We start from the raw sequence: 5,316 nt of genomic DNA, 5'->3' as shown, positions 1-5,316 counted from the left end.
TTTAATGCATTAATAATACATAATGAGAAGGTGATTACAAAGAGAGTTGGAAATAATACTGGGGATGAAGACAAAGGGACATCCTGAAATTCCACCCACACTTAACTAATAGATGAGGCCATAAAGTTTCTTATTTCTTGAATAATATTGAAACAATTAAAGAATATAAAAATAGCAACAAATATATATTGGAGTGCCAAAATTGAACTTTATTAGCAATAAAAGTTTTTGTAAGCTTTAAAATGATAAAACTATATTTGTAGAAAATTACAATATCTAATATATGTTCATCTTTCAGTAAATGGCATATACATATATATTATTTCATTAACTTCACTATAATCCTGTGAAGTACAGCTAGCACAGTGTGCTCAAGTTCACTCAACTTCAAGTTCATATGGGTAAATTAGTGGTGAAATAAAGACTTTAACCCAAGAATGTTTAACTACAAAGTCTACGTCTTCATCCAATTTGTTATGTGACTTTCCAACACTGAGATTTAAGCAGCAAATTAGGACAAGAACTTTAATTTTATAAACTAATTAGCAGACTTTGAATGCAGCCAAATGCATTTTACATTAAATCCAGGGAAGCTCAGAACTTAGATATTTCCTAAGAACTCCAGCAAAGAAATGGACCGATAAAAAATGCCAATAGTGATGAAAATTTGAAAAAAAAAAACGCAACTCATGAATAAATTAGGTTTCTTTTATCATTCAATAAACAGCTGAAAGAAATAGAGGCAAGAAAGTTTACTGAAGGAATGTTGATCAGGGATCGACAACTTTTTGATATCAATAATCACTCTTGAAACTTGCTGCTACATCATTAAGAAAGTCTTACTGTTTGTGGTATTCCTAGAAAACAAAAGATTTCTTTGTTATTTATGCATTTATTTCAATTAAAATGTTTTATGCTACTCAAACAATAATTGATTTCTGAATATACAGAGTTTATAATACGGTAGAAAAAATGGAATTTATAGAATAGTGAGTGGAATAAGAAAAATTTCTATCCAAATATAAACATAGGAGAAGCCAGTTTTAATTGTGAAGATTGAAGAAAGGCTTCCAAAAAAAAAAACCAAAAAACAAAACAAAAAAAAACCAAGGTGATTCTGAAGAATGGGATTAATGGGATGACAACAAGCAGGAAAAGAGACTAAAATTTTTACAAAAATTTTTTTTAATAGAAATTGGACACATAAGTAACAGATTCTCAGCATTTTATCACCTCTAAAAGCAAAGAGCTGTGTATATTAAAGAAATTTGTGAAGAGTTTAGTTTGGCTGGAAAGCAAGAAAAAGCAACCAAACTGTTATTTACTGACCACTAACCTATGGAAAAGGTCAATACTAGGTGTCTAATATATGTTTTCTCATTAAATTATTACGATGTCTTTCTAAATTAAACATAACACATTTGTACTTTGCCAGGAAGAAACACAAATCTAAAGATTAATTTGTCCCAGATAAAATCATTGGTAAATATCAGGATTGAATTTTGACCCCAAGGACCTCAGATTCCAGATCCCATGCTGTTTCCATCATCTCTGTTTTTCCTAAACCTGTCCTTCAGAAAAATAATCTCTATAGACAATCCATGAAACAAGGTGTTTCATGAAAAAAAATTCTTTGGGGAAATATTTCACTCTATATCCACTCCCGAGTTATTTTTAATTCACACTAGCATCCTAAAGGTTCTCAGAACTATGGAAGGGAACATGATTAACTTTACGTATCATATCATTTCCCAAATGCATTTGACCTTGGAGACTTTTTTTATTATTAAAATGTAACACCTATTAGCATCCCAAAATTAGTGCTCTCAAAGACATCCTGTGGGACACTCTACCTTACGGGAAACAAGCGTGAAAGAGCACAGTGGTGCTGCGAGATGGCAGGAGAGGAAATCCAAAGAGCAAGTCCGTGCCAGATCTCAGAATACTACGACAAGCTGAGGACAATGAACTTAATCCTGCAGGCAAGCTGGAAAGATTCCTTGAAGGATTTTGAACGAGAAATTGATATGGTAATATAATGCCCAGAATACCCCCATGCATCTGAAATATTAAATAACGATTACATATTTTGATACTAATTTTTCAGAAACCACAACCTCTGCTTGGATTTTGTGCCTCCATCTTCAGATAAAAACATTTGCATCTTTTGAGTGAAGTGAATGCCAACCTGTAGTAGAATATTGGTTCTACTGTTTTTTGATCTGCCCTCATCCATCTTTGATAGTTGTTATTTTAATGGATATATCATTTGCCATCATGACAAATTAATCTTCAGCTAAAATGTTTGCATGCTTGACGTGTAAATGGAAGTCTGTTATTTAATGAATTGTGTGAATTTTTAAATTTATTTTTAAAAAGATTTATTTAATTTTATTTGTTGTTATTATTTATTTATTTAAATTTGACTCAGGAGAAACAGGCAGAGGAAGAGAGGAAAAAGGAAAATGAGAAAGCAAGTCATCAGGTGTGGAACTCAAATTGTGGTTGGCCATGTGGGAGTCCAGTGCCTGAAACACACCACCACCTGCTGGCCTGTGAGTTGTTTTTATTAATAAGTAATGTTTTAAATGAGAAATTTATAGCTATTTATGTTATACCTGCCTATGCCACAAAGAAATCAATCCTTATGAAAAGAGATCATTTATAGGCAAGTGTCATAAATCACTACGGTGCCAAAATTTCATGTGGACTCATAAACATTTGCTGTTTATACTGAACAATAAAGTGTGGCTCAAAAGTGCGTTCATCAGAGAAGCTCCTCATAATTAAAATACAGTTCATGGGATTTCCTCTCAGACCAACTGAAATTATCTTTATGGGGGTAAGGGATAAAAATAGGCAAGATCTTAAGGGACGTAGATATTCATGATGGTTTAAAAAACCTTGGCCTTTTAGATTACTAAAAGAGGAAAAAAATAATCTAATTCAAATGGCAAAAGTACTTTCTCAAGATCCATAAGCAAGTTAGACAAGACTTTATCAATCATGCTTAACAGACTTCATGAGACCCCATAAGATGGCTTTATAAGACCAAAAAAATCATATAACCAGGAGAAATTCAACAAAAATATAGAAAAGTAAATATTGGATGTAATCTATAATTATATACAGGATACATATGTTTATCCTTACTTTTTAAATTTTATTTTTATTATCATTATTATTATTATTTTTTTTTTGGAGAGATTTTTGCTATAGGGCACGTGCACTTGCCAGACAGACAGAGACATAGAGACAGAAAGCGAGAAATCACCCCCCAGGGGGGATGGTCACGCCGCAATCCTTTCTCCTCCATTCTCCTCTTGGGATTTTGGGCACACACGCACACGCACCCAGTGTGAGTTTGAAGCCACCAGGTCTGGGACGCGAACCGCGGTCGACTACGCGTGAGTTCAGCATCATAGCCATTATGCTAACTGCTGGTTCCCTTATTTTTATTTTTAAAGGGATTTTTGTAATAAGGTACATGCACTGGTCAGAGAGACAGAAAATGAAAAATCATTCCAGAGGAGATGGCCAAACTGCAATCCCTTCTCCTCCATTTTCTTCTTGGGATCTTGGGCACACACACACACATGCCCGGCATGAGGCATGAGTTTTAAGCAGCTGGTCTGGGACTTGAACCATAGTTGACTACATGGGAGTCCATCAATGTAACCATTACACTATCTGCTGATTATGTAATATTCTTTATTTTTTCTTTCTTTTTTGGGGGGGAAGGGGGGAGAGGTTTTTACTATAGGGCACGTGCACTTGCCAGAAAGACAAAGAGAGACAGAGAGATAGAAAGCGAGAAATTGCCCCCTGGGGGGATGGCCATGCCACAATCCCTTCTCCTCCATTCTCCTCTTAGGATCTTGGGCACGTATGCACACAGGCCCGGCACGAGTTTAAGCCACCAGGACTGAGACTCGAACCGCGGTCAACTACATGGGAGTTCAGCAACATAGCCATTATGTTAACTGCTGGTCCCCTAATATTCTTACTAATAGAGTGCTCATCTGTCAGGATTTTTAGATATAAAAAACAATTCTTAAGAACTTACATGTATGTTAATAATACAAACATGTTCATGATTTAAAGATTTGACTTATTTTTTAAATAAAAGAGAAGAAAAGTGAGAGATAGAAACATAGGTGTCTTTAACAGGGTGTTACCATGTCACAAACCACCTGCCCAAGCCTCTCAACTAGCTAGGGCTATCTATATACCACCATGACTGGCCTACCTAGGTTGGTCCAAGAACAGAACTAAATCCTGCTAAGTGATTATACATTGGCACCCCACTACCACCTTAGCTGGGATAGAACTTCGGATATGTTTATTCCTTCTGCCTAAGAGGCTATTTGTTCAATAACCTTTCCTAGGTTTCTCATGAAACAATGCGTCTTTTTATTTTTATTATTCCTTTTTTCTTTTTTTGGAGAGGTTTTTCTTATTGGGCGCTTGTGCTCGCCAGAAAGGCAGAGAGACAGAAAGATAGAAAGCGAGAAATCATCCCCCAGAGGGGATGGCCACACTGCAATCCCTTCTCCATTCTCCTCTTGGGATCTTGGGCACACATGCAGACAAGCCCGGCATGAGTTTAAGCCACTGGGTCCGGGACTCATACTGCGGTCAACTACATGGGAGTCCACCGACATAGCCATTACGCTAACTGCTGGTCCCCTGATGAATCATGTTTTGTGATATACTTACGAAGTTCATGGTCCAGAAGGTGATGTGGTGGTTTAGGTACAGGACTCCCACATGTTCAACTGTGGTTAGAGTCCCGGATGCAGGAGCTTGAAAATCATGCCAGGCTGGGACCAGCAGTTAGTGTAATGGCTATGTCGCTGGACTCCCATGTAGTCGACCACGGTTTAAGTCCCCGACCCGGTGGCATAAACTCATGTCCGGTGCGTGTGCATGCATGCGTGCCTAGGATCCCAAGAGGAGAAGGGATTGCAGTGTGGCCATCCCTCCTGGGGGTTTTGGGGGGAGTGATTTATCTCTCTTTCTCTCTCTTTTTTTCCCCAGTGAGTGCATGTGACCTATGGCAAAAACCTAAAATTAATATATACGTAAAGGCAAGGGTGATGTTTTAAATATCATAAATTATCCAGGCCCAACTGTTCAACAGAAATTTGTGTGAGGATGGAAGTGTTCTATATCTGTTCTGTCCGGTAAGGTAACCACTAGCTCCATTTGACTTCTGAGCACTTGAAAGGTGGTTAATGTGACTAAAAAAGTGGATTTTTAATTTTAATTTTTTATAATTAAACAGCCACATGTGGCTATTGGATAAACCCTCAT

At 36.8% G+C, this 5,316-nt stretch overlaps 1 long non-coding RNA gene across 1 annotated transcript in view; it reads right to left on the bottom strand.

Annotated features, from left to right (window-relative positions):
- Positions 1-813: 813 nt before the first annotated feature.
- The window catches only part of LOC114007726 (uncharacterized), a 29,376-nt gene continuing 24,873 nt past the window's right edge, over positions 814-5,316 (bottom strand). Inside the window, exon 3 of the long non-coding RNA XR_003549308.1 lies at positions 814-857. This is a non-coding gene — a long non-coding RNA (uncharacterized LOC114007726). The remainder of the gene's footprint in view (positions 858-5,316) is intronic.

This window comes from Tupaia chinensis, unplaced genomic scaffold (genome assembly GCF_000334495.1).
Source record: "Tupaia chinensis unplaced genomic scaffold, TupChi_1.0 Scaffold000225_1, whole genome shotgun sequence".
In the NCBI taxonomy this organism is placed as follows: domain Eukaryota; kingdom Metazoa; phylum Chordata; class Mammalia; order Scandentia; family Tupaiidae; genus Tupaia; species Tupaia belangeri.
This window is presented reverse-complemented; position numbering and strand designations above follow the sequence as displayed.